We start from the raw sequence: 12,602 nt of genomic DNA, 5'->3' as shown, positions 1-12,602 counted from the left end.
ACAACAGTGAGTAACAAATTTTTTGCGAAATAAAAAACTTCTACAAAAACTGTTTAGTTCTTGTACATGAACTAGTTTATGAAGATAAGCATGCCTATTTCTGAAGGGGATTGGATTTTTAAATTTTAATGGAAGTGGTTTTTGTGATGTTACACTGCTGTAACACTAGTAGTACTTGTCCTTGCAGAGTTCTGCTGAAGTTTTATAGCACAAGCTGGTATTGACTGTGGGGCTTCCTTAGTGCTTCTAAAATGATCACAGAACACTTGATGAATTCAAGGTCTTAAAAGGACAAAGCGTTACTCTTGTCATCTCATTGATAAATTGCAAAAAATACAAAAGTGCCTATTTTAAAACCTCTAAAGGAAAACCAATGCCAGCAAATAACCCAGACTTTCACATTTTTGGCAGTCGTAAAGCTGCAGGATATTAGTATCATAGGGGGACTGTACAATCTGTATGATACTATGATCGAGAGACCAATGGATATCAGTTTTGGTTATCTGGCTTCAAGGGAAGAGGCAAATTCACAGAATGGCTGAAGTTGGAAGGGGTCCCTGGAGGTCGTTGGGTCCAACCTCCCTGCTCAAGCAGGACCACATACAGCTGGTTGTCCAGGATCAGATGGCTTTTGAGTATCTCCAAGGATTGAGACTCTACAACCTCCCTGGTAAACTTGTTCTAGTGCTCAGTCACCTTAACAGTAAAAATGTGTTTCCTGGTCTTCAGATGGCTCCTCCTGTGGTTCAGTTTGTGCCCATTGCCTTTTGTCCTGTTACTGGACACCACTGAAAAGAGCCTGTCTCTGTCGTCTATACACCCTCTCTCCAGGTATTTGTATACATTAATAATCCCCCCTGAGCCTTCTCCAGGCTAAACAGGCCCACATGCATCAGCCTTTCCTCATAGGAGAGATGCTCTAGTCCCTTCATCATTTTCATGGCCCTTCACTGGACTTCCTCCAGTATGTCCATGTCCCCCTGGAGGGCAGCACGACCCTCTGGTATATCAGCTACTTACGCTGGTTTTGTGTCATCAGCAGACTTGCTGAGGGTACGCTCTGCCCCATCATCCAGATCATTAATGAAGGTGCTAAACGGGACTGGACCCAACATTGACCCCTGAGGTATACTGCTAGTTACTGGCCTCCAACGAGACTTTGCGCTGCTGATCACCACCCTGTGGGCCTGGTCAGTCAGTCAGTTTCTGACCCACTTCAGTGTTTGCTCATCCAGCCTGTATGTCAACAGCTTGTCTACAGGGATCTCCTGGGAGGCAGTATCAAAGGCCTTACTGAAGTCCAGGTAGACAATATCCACTGCTCTCTCCTCACCTACCAGACCAGTTATTTCACTGTAGAAGGTTATCAAATTGGTCAAGTATAACTTCCCCTTGGCGAAGCCATGCTTGGCTATTCCTGATTATTTTCTTGTTCATGTACCTGAAAAATGGTTTCCAGGATTAACTGATCTATCACCTTCCCAGAGACTGAGGTGAGGCTGACTAGCCTGTATGTTCCAGAGTCCTCCTTCTTCCCCTTCTTGAAGATAGGAGTGACATGTCCTTTCCTCCAATCCTCTCCCAGTCACCATGATTGATCACAGATTGTTGAGAGTGGCCTCGCAATGACATCTGCCAGCTCCCTCAGCACATGTGGTGCATCCCATCAAGGCCCATGGATTTAGGTATGTCCAGTTTGCCTAAGTATTCCCTGACCTGATCATCTTCCACCAAGGGTACATCTTCCTTACTCCATCCTTTCCCCGATCTCTGAGACCTGGGATTCCTGAAGGCCAGCCTTGCTAGTAAAGACTGAGGCAAAGGTGGCATCTAGTGCTGCAGCCTTTTCCATGTCCTGTGTAACCAGGCTCCCATCTCATTGATCAATGGGCCCACATTTTCCCTAGTCATCTTTTTGTTGCCTGTGTACTTACAGAAAGCTTCCTTGTTGTCTTCGTCATCCCTGGCCAGATTAATTTCCATTTGGGATTTAGCTTTCCTAACTGCATTCCTGGATGCTTGGACAGCATTTTTGTATTCTTCCCATATTACTTGTCCTTGCTTCCACCTTCTGTATGCTTTTTGTTTTATTTTTTTCTAGGAGCTCCTTGTTCATCAACGTAGGCCTCCTAGCATTTTCGCCTGACTTCATATTCATTGGGATGGAGCTCTCTTGATCTTGGAGCTGGTGATCTTTGAATATTATCCATCTTTCCAGGACCCTTTCCCCTTCAGGTCCTTATCCCATGGGACTCCACCAAGCAGATATCTGAACAGGCCAAAGTTTGCTTTCCTGAAGCCCAGCACTGTGATCTTGCTTTTTGCCCTGCTCCATCCACTCAGGATCCTGAGCGAGCTCCACTGTTTTATGGTCACTGCAGCTAAGGCTGCCTTTGACCTTCACATCCCTGATAAGCTCCTTCTTGGTGAGTATGAAGTCCAGCAGAGTACATCCCTCGCTCCTCCATCACTTGTGTCAAGAAGTTGTCAGTGATGCTCTCCAGGAACCTCTTAGATTCCTTATTCCCTTCTCTGTTGCCCTTCCAGCAGCTATCAGGGTAGTTCAAGCACCCCATGAAGACCAGGGCCCATAAAAGGGAGGATCCTTCTAGCTGTCCATAGAAGGCCTCATTCACTTATTCTTCCTGGTCACGGGAAGCAGAACATACCTGACACTCACTACCTTGTCACCCATATGGTCTGCTCTTTAATCCTTGCCCATAAGGTCTCAGTTCGCAAGCAGTAAACTTCTCTAGAAAACAGGTTGGGTTGGCAGATGGGTGTGCCCATCCCTTGCAGCATGAAGTCACCCACTGCTGTTGCTCTTTGCTTCCTCCCAGTGCTTCTGCACGCTCAAGGTCAGTTGGCCCAGATGCTTCTCTTGACTGCACACCTGGCTCCTCCTCAGCTTTGAGGGCAGTGAACCAGCCTCCATATTCACCTGCCATCAACGTTCAGGCAATTTATGTGTTTCAGCTATAGCTCATACAAGGGGTGCCACTCCTTCCAGCTCTGTTACCTGATGCTCTGGGGCCTGTAAGGGGAAGCCTCCTCATACTATTTTAGGACTTGCCCTCTTTAGCTCTAAGCCTCCAGATCCCTCTCCTACGTTAGTTCTCTCTTCCCCTTTGTTTTCTTTGTTCTCAGCCCTGATCCCAGGACATGCCTCTGGGTAAATACTGGTATCATCGCTTACCTCCCAAAAGGTCTATTTTTTTTTCATATGACAAACATCTTCATTGCAATTTACCCTCTCTTCTTCCAGTTCAGCTCCTGTGTCATCTGCATCTGAGTGGGCTGTCTGCACACCAGGAGAGGCAGTACAGGGTATGTGAGAAAAAACCCAAATAACCTAGCATAAGCACTTAAAAATGTAGACATCTACAAATGAGGTAATCATCCTGCAGTGAATTTATAGTTAGCAATGATTTAGACAATGGAGTTTTGGGTCATGATTCATTTAATCTGAAGATAAAGGTCTCTATTTGGTCAAACGAATCTCACCTATGTATCTAATTTCCGTCATAAGGCCCACAGTTACAGTGACAACTGAAAGGAAAGCCTTGGTCAACCTCAAAGATTCTTAAATGAAACACGCTTCTGAAAGGTCATCCTTTCCATATGAGCCAACAAACACTAATGAGTTATCTGCAGAGTGCAAGTTAGACTCACAATTTGATCAAGTGTGACAGACACGACCATGTTTTTTCCCAGGAATACCAATACACATATACCTGACAGTAGATTAATCCCTGGCAAATAGTCAAGCTTTTATTTAAAAACCTAGAGACACTGGAACTTTTGAACAGGTTGGTGGTGTGTGGGTGTGTGTGGTTTTTATTTTATTTTTTTCACGTTCTAAGAAGGCATTACATTTTTGAGCTAAAGGTAAATATGCTGTTGAGAAAAAAAATCAGCCTCCACCTGATACCCAAAAACTTAGATTTTCAATGCAAAGCATCTTCATCTGTTTAAATCATTATGAGTGACTGAAAGTAGTGTTGGGCAAACAAGGAAGCGTTGTGCAACTCTTTAAATACAGGTAGCTTTGCCAGATCAACCTATAATTAAGCCATCCTGTAGCTACAACCAAACCACTACAGAATTATCACATAAATGTTTAAACAGATCAAATAGGCCCATAAAGACCCATGTCTTTCCTCCCACTTTAAGGAGGCTATAATTTGACCAGATCAAAGAGTATATGATGAGGTTTTATGCTCTACCTGTGCTCCAGAACACAAAAGCAGTTGGCACCTTTTCCTTGCCACCCTAACACATGCTTTTAAGATCACCTTATAACTTTGGTTTTGTTTTATACACAGCTCAAGCAGTCACTACATCAGTAACAAAACTAAAGAGAAGATGTTAAATGTGTAACACTAACACAAAGCAAATACAGGAAGCCTTTAGATAATACTCAAAGGATACATGATTTTCTCATGCTACTGCTGAATTCTGTAGTAACACGAAAGAGCCTTCACTGAATATCAATGGCTGTATATGTTACTGAAAGTAAAATTTTAGTCATTTACTTGCAACTTGAACTAACCAGATGATAGCTGGAACTCCAGATTCATAGTGCTTTCGACAGCCAGCAAGCATTTACACAACATATAATCTTTTACACTTAAAAGTTATGAAGGTAATAACAATACAAAAATGAAAATTCAAAGATCATACCATTATGTGAGGCTGCACTACAGACAATTATAACCTCTGCAGTGTTAGATTTATCAGTAATTCTCTCTGTTACAGAAATTGTATGGGAGAAAAAATTGTTCAACAAAATGTTAAGCCTAGTGTGCAGTATAGATTCAGGACAAAAAAACCCCAAAACTTTTTCTCTAACTAGTGGTGGTTTAGATAATGAGATTGTTTCTTAGGATAGCTGTCTCATTTGTGTACTGGTGACAGTATAGCCTGGATCACACCGGTCTGTAACGTGATTATCAGGAAAAAAGAAAGTCTGGTTCACTCACCAGAAAAATGGTGACAGGAAAATATTAGAAATAGTTGTTCATTGTAAGGCTCACTTATCTTTGAATGAAGTCAGGTGTAAACACTGATGAAAGTCTATCTCCCTCACCATTCTTCTTAAAACTATTTCATTTTGCCAAAATCTACTCTGATTTCTGTTAGATGTTTGCATTGACACCCTCTTTTGGTACTGCATTTTCAAGTATCAGAATAAGGTATAACACATGACAGGAAAGATCTCTGAGCCACTGCTTTTGGAAGAATATGCATTTCTTTCTAAGTACCCCACTTGAAAAAAAGTGTCTTCTGTTCTCAGTACTCCTTTTGTAGTATTGACCCATTAAAATAAGAAGCGTGAGAGAGGACAGGTCAACCAAAATGCTTACTCAAGTACAACCTGTTGGCAGGAACGAGAGTTTCTGGCAGCAATATCCGCTTCATTTCTTGCAACCTTCCCTGTAGCAAGGGAGCAGGTCTCCACACCGTTCTCAGCTCTGCACCCTGGCGAGGCAGCCCTTGCTGCTGAGCCACGGGCAGGCATCACAGGAGGTGCCAAACCTGGGAGAATATGCTGTGACTGCTCTGCTCTGCATTGTATTTCTGCAAATGTGTTTTCAGGAAAGATGAGAGTCCTGAATATTCCTGAATACCATTGACCCTAATGTTTTCTGTGACGGTTTGCTGGAATAAACTGCAGTGCCACCCTTCTGACAAATAAAAATTTTGGAACTCATTTTCTGGACCTTTAAATGCTTTCTATCTTTTTTGTTTTTGGAAGATATGCATGCACATGATAATACATATGTAAAAGAAGAGGAAAATATGTAGACAGGATGAAGAATCTGTTTGATGTGATTTTAACAGGGAGGGTGAACCTTGCAAGCTGTTGGACAGTTAAGCAGTTCGAAGGCAGTTACATCATCTTGAAAGATAAGAGAAGGTTTAATTGGTCAAAGCAAGGTAGGTGTTGTAATAAAATAAACTACAGTTTGATTAGTTGTTATTGCAGCTGAAAAGCACAGTTTGATTTAAGCAGGAGATAGCCTGTGTAATCAGCTGGTCCTGGAAGCAGTGCTTATGTTTTCAACTTCAGACTTGTAGCAAGGTGTTGGATGGTGACATACATTTATGTACAGAAAGATCTGACAGACCTGACTGACAGAATACTCCTTTCCCTACCATTTGGGCATAAAGCTATTAGTGCTGCACTGTTACTGTTAGCAAAGACCACAGCTATGACTGAAAGTTGGTTTCATTAATGACAGGAGCACGAGTAGGGTAGAAAAAGAAACTGCAAAAGGCAGTCAACAAGAATGGGAACAGAACATTATTTAGCCATTGGTATAATGATAGAGTATAAATGTACTATGATGCATGTAAATTCAGATAAAAAGTGGAAGTATTAATTGACTCTCTTCGACGTTAGAATAGCAGACCAATAGTCAGGACATCCATCCCAGGCAACGTAGAGCATATATTTCCTTTCTATGGCCCATGCCGTGATGGACATTGCAACAAAAAATGGGCAAATCATTCAACATTTATGCCTACATATAATCTGGTTTAGAGAGAATGAGTTAGAGAGAACATTGATCAGTAAATATCATGACAACAGACTTAACTTTGAAACCATGGTTTACTCCTTTACTGACAGTAACCTGAAACATTTCTTCACAAGTAAAATGTGAAATAAGTTACTTAGTGCGAGGCAAGACTGAAGTGGAGTAAAAACTGAGTTTGGAAATGATTTGTTGATTGTGTAGATCGGTTTGGTTACAAGGGAGCAATTGCTTCCTTTTTAAATATTTAAAATCCACCAGCTGGGCCATTGCAAGATATTGCTGGAAACTGCTAGCACAAGGTGGGTTTTCTAGAATCTCCCTGCACACTCTATAAAAGGGTGACCAGAGCCCCAGAATCTAATCCAGTGGGGGCTGTAGGAATCTCAGGCTAACATTAGCAAACAGTCTGTCACACCAACACTGGATTGGTAGGTTAAAACACCTGGTGCCAAGGCCTTTGCTTATACAGTACTTATACAGGGCAATTTCAGGTGGCCTCAGTCAAGATTTAGCCTGTTTCCCTGACCTGAATGTCCCCTTCCTGTGATTAGAGGCTATTCAAAGGGCTGTTCACTGGCTGAAGCTTTACATCTTCCTTAGGGGTGATAAGTGTGTTTGATGAACACACAGAGCAGAGCTTTTGACCGAGTTTCCTCCTAAACAAGTTTTAGTTTGTTGGTACCAAAACTGGTCTGAGAACTGCACTGCTATGCAGTAAGTGGGGATGACTGGGACATTCACTTCAATATGCTCTAGAGAAAGATGTCAATGGAGATGCTGCTCTGATGACTGGGACACTCTTGCCCAATGCAGGGATTGTATGACCCAGCAGCTTGTCAAAGGAATGTGAGATCTGGGTTCTGCTATAAACCTCTCTTCTCTCTGACACAATAAGAAGCCATCCCTAAATTAATATTGCATGAGGTCCTTCAGGGACTTATCAAATTTCCCTAAATTTAGAGATACATGGGGATAAAATGTTTTTCTAGTTGCCTTCAGCAACAGCTACCATATTTACCTGTGGCATGTCACATGGAAATACATGTTCATTGCAATAAAAGCAGAAAGGAGAAAAATTTCTTTACATTATTTAAGTCAAACTCATATGCACCCCAGGCTGTGAAACTCAAATGCACAAGGAAAACTGGGTTTGTTTGTCTGGATCAACTAGTAAGTCTATAGCTGTGCAGGAACTGGTGAACATCTTGCTAGTGAAGCACAGAAAACTTTTGATGACATAGTAGGTGCAGAATCTGGGACAACAGATAGCATCATACTAAGAATGAAGAGAATATTAAAAGTAGTTAAGATCAAGGCAGAAGGTACATATCAAAACTAGTTAGCTTATATGTAGATAATGGCTGTGTGAATATGAGTTGTTCAAAACAATTTTCAAGCCAAGTTTCAAAAAGAAAAAGGGGTTAAAGTATTGCACCAACCACATCTTTGAGCTTACATTAAAAAATATTAAAATCTTAATGCACTGAGAAAGTAATTCTTCACATTTACAGAAGGAATACCATCTTCATCTCCTGATGTTCTGAAATGAATATTTTCCATTTTTCAAAATGGTATTTCTGATTTGTTTGTCTTTGAGATCTGCATCCAATTCTTCTTTCCCTTCCAGGCGAACACAGGAAAGAGAAAGGCTATGAGAGTAAATGGGCAGAGACAACATGTATTCCAGCAACCCCTTCAAAATGTTAAAATTCCTAGTTGCTCATTGAATAAAATTTCTGATGAGAAGAGGAGAAGAGAGAAGAGAAAGAGGACCTAAATAGATTTAAAAGTACTGATTCCACCTATGCATCCATCAGCAGATGTACAAATATCTGATCTACATCAACTTGCTTCTTTGCCTCTATTTTGGTCATGCAACCTGCTTTAAAAAGCAAGCTGAAACTCATATATCTTTTTGTGAGGTTTGCCACTTGATGTGATTTGACACTGAGTACTGTTCTGCTGCTATAAGGCAGCCTCCTCTTACTGTCCAAACATGTCTTACCAACATGCTTTAATTGGTTCTCAACAAAATTACTACGATAATAAAATTTCTCAGAGAACAACAATTGCAAAATTTCCCACAACGATGACTCAGTCATGGACAAGATCAAACATAAATGCAATAGAAGAAGAGAGAAGTTGAGCAACTAAAGTTGACTCCTGCCACCTGAGACACTCAGTAAAGCTAATTTTGTGAAAAGACATAAGACTATTTTACTCTCCTGGAAAATAACATTAAAATACAATGCCCTGTGAGGAAACCGGGCCAGCATAATTGTTAGAAAAATCATATTTGGAAGGAAGATTAACCTATAAGGATGATTAAACTCTTCAAGGTGAATAACCTATTACAGAACACCAAACTACAAACGTGATCAGTGAACACCCGGAAGCAGGAGTTCAGAAGCTTGGGTGGTGGATCTTTTTCTTAGTTTGCTTGGGTACATGTCATCAACATAATCTCTATTTCTTTCTTGTGAAAGTTCTTTGTTCTTCCATTGTATCTTCTTTTTCATTGTCCTGGTTTTGGCCATCGCCTTGAAGACTGAGACACACAGGAACACACAGTCTAGGGATCCGAATAGCTGTAGCTGAGTATAAATGCCCCTGAAACCCAGGCAGTGTGGACACTGCTCCTCAACATTGACTGGTTTGTTCTACAGATTTGTTCCTATTTGTCTGCACTGTGCTATGCAGATGGAACTGCTATATCACTTTTATTTTTCCACTGCTGTTCATATCAAGTACATTCCCAAATGCTTTTTGATGTTCATATGTAAAATAATAATGCAGTATAGTAGCTGTCAGAGGAAACGCAGACTAGAGGCAAAAGAAACAGTGGCAAAAATGCCTCTTGGGGATAAGTAATAACCCTTGAGGTTCACAGGAAAAGTGAACCAGGATGGAGTGCATAGACTTCACTGCTATCTAAGACACAAATGCAGGGAAGAGCGAGTTGGCAGTGCTTCTTAATTTTTGTGCCCTTTCAAACTTGCAGCATTCATCTCTCAGGCTGATTCCCAATAAATCTGCATCAATAAGAACAGCAGGGTAAAGCACTAGGACTTACTTTGCTGCGTGCAGAGCACGTATCTTGTCACAGACCAGGCAGGTGTCAGTCCTGCTCTTGGCTGTGGGTGAAGACCTTTTTTGCAGTGACAAACATATGGGCTGTTTTGACCTAAAATTTCTAGAATGTCACCTGCTTCATGGATCTAACGGTAAGTGAGGTTTAGTTATACAGCTGCCAGTCACCTTTTCACAGACACATACCAATCTTAAACAGCAAAGCCACAAGTGGCTGTGCGGTATGAGCACATAAAAATGTGTCTCAGGAGCAGGTTTTTACTGGGGTATGAACAGCTAAACCTTCTGAAAGTAAGAAATGGAAACACTTTGCAAATGCACAAAAAACATTTATGCTGTGAAAAGCGAGTGAGATTTTAGCTAAAACCAAAGACAGCTTTGTATTTATTCCTGTAAGAGGGCTGGTACCAACCTTGTAGTCAAAGACTTCAGTGTCTTAAGTTAGTCCAGTTAACAGTGAGACTCATAGGTCAGAGGTTCACTGTGACTACTATACACAAGCAGATAGCAAACAAGAAGAGCCTACACTACAAAATGTATGTTTTAAAAAAGTCGTACTGTTTTTTGCTGGGGTACAGTAGCTTGTATGGTGTTATGATTAGGATTTTTGATGAAAATGGTCAATAGGTTGGGAGCGTTTTAGTTATTGCTGAGCAGTCTCAAGGCCTTTTCTGCCTCTCATCCCACCCCACCAGTGAGCAGGCTGGCGGTGCACAAGAACCTGGGAGGGGACACAGCTGGGACAGCTGACCCCAGCTGGACCCACACCATATGACATCATGCTCAGCAATAAAAGCTGGGGGAAAAAGAAGGGAGGGGGGACATTTGGAGTGATGGCATTTGTCTTCCCAAGTAACCGTTACGCATGATGGAGCCCTTCTTTCCTGGAGATGGCTGAACATGTACCTGCCCATGGGAAGCAGTGAATGAATTCCTTGTTTTGCTCTGTTTGCATGTGCACGGCTTTTGCTTTACCTATTAAACTGTCTTTATCTGAACCCACAAGTTTTCTCACTTATACTCTTCTGATTCTCTCCCCCATCCCACTGCGGGGGAAGGAGCGAGTGGCTGCGTGAGCTGCCAGCCAGGATGAAACCATGACAGAAGTGAACAAAGAAGTGTTTGAAAGGTGAAGGACAGCATTATCAGATGTACAACACTGCCTAATGCAGTTGGCTGCTTCTCCAGTCAAGAGATGTAACAGCACCACAGTATTCCACCTGACTTCTATCGCATGGTGCTATTTTTTATGCTGTTTCTCTTGTGTACTCGTAGAAGTATAAATATTTGCATTCATCTTACAATGCAAAACATGATTTTTTCTCAAAATGACAATTATAGTTTTTGTAAAACACATTCACAAACATGTTTCTTCATTTATCTCATGATACTGTAAAAAGACAGAATTTTTCTGTATTTCATCTGAATTAATCTGTACTTCTCTTTTCCTAATATTTATTTATGATAACTGAGTGCCTTTACTGCACTGATTTTCATAATTATACAAGTTTTAACAAGCTACTAATATTTTAAATATAATATTCTCACAAATCTGTTATAAGCTGTTTTTCTCCAAGCTTACTTCTCAACTGATTACCTAAGAAATCTTCTATAGGCAAGAATTGATCAAATCACAAATTTGCTTTAAAGAAAAAAAATTGTTAATGCAAAGCTATCTACATGTACTTACAGAGATAAAAAATCCTCATACCAATTCATGCTTAAAGAGGATGTAGTATTTCCAGAACTGACTTCCACTGGATCTAGCCGTTCAAGTTTTCCCAAAGAAACCCCTGCAGAAAACCATTAGTATTCCATATTTAATGTATTTGTGTTTGTAGAAGCACTAAAAAGAGCATATAGCTAGAGGCTGTATGTATTCTTCGTTTAACTTAAAATCACAGCATAAAGATACTGAATCAGTTTTACAGCTCAATGTACTCCACAACAGTAAGTAGGGAGAGCTTGGAAGTTTTATTTCTCCTGTCCCACAACTTCCACCTCCTACATTTCTGTCTCCCAAGCTGTCAAACTCCTGGGAAGAAGTTTAGCTGAGCTTTTTCAGCGTTTCTTGAAGATCATGATAGCGGCTGTTTCAGATTGATTGAAAGAGACCCTGGGAAACTTGGATATTCCCGCAGAAAGTGCATGTCCTGAAGATCTATCCTGTGCTTCTTGTCAGAAGAGCTCCATCCTGAACATATCCACTGGTCTTAAATATTGCAGTAGGCCACATGAAGACAAACACCTACGCAATTAGTTCTAAAGCATTTAATGTTATATACAAAGAAGATGACACTGCAGTTGCATTAGGGAGGATGGCAGAGATAACAATAAAAGCTATCATGTTTCAGACTGTAAGACCAACAGTAGTTGAAAACAAGCAATTTCATTGCTAATAATAAGGAGTTTTATGATTCATCATTTAAAATATTTGCAGCTGATTTTAGAAATGTGATACAGGACTACATTAACTATTAGTCCAGTCTATAACATGACTCGGTTGACATTTTGACTCCCATTCTGCCTATCAGGCCAAAGCAGAGGATCTCCTTGGCACACAGGAATCCACAGCTGAAGAGGGGAGCAAATCTCCTGCTAGGAGTTGCTGTATGCAGTAATTGAGACAGAGTAGATTAATATTGAATCTTACACCAAGTCTTTCATTAGTTCAGCCATGGCTGGCTGTGGAAGAAACTTGTGGGACTCTGTTTCTACACAGGGAAATTCTTAATTGCATTCCTTGAGAAACAGGGGGAAAATAAAAAAGGAGAGCAGGTGCAAGAATGGGTACCTAGATGACCATTTCCATGAAAAAGATGTGATATAGGTTCAGCACACTCCATGATTCAATTGATGAAAGTAAATGAGGAAGATGCTGCATGTGGATTCACAAAGGAAAGAACCTATAAAGGTTCTTACTAGTTCAGTCAAGCATTTAAGCTTTTTGAATAATCATAAAAATATATC

The sequence above is a fragment of the Phalacrocorax aristotelis genome, chromosome 2 (genome assembly GCF_949628215.1).
Source record: "Phalacrocorax aristotelis chromosome 2, bGulAri2.1, whole genome shotgun sequence".
Classification (NCBI taxonomy): domain Eukaryota; kingdom Metazoa; phylum Chordata; class Aves; order Suliformes; family Phalacrocoracidae; genus Phalacrocorax; species Phalacrocorax aristotelis.
Note: the sequence above shows the minus strand (reverse complement) of the source record.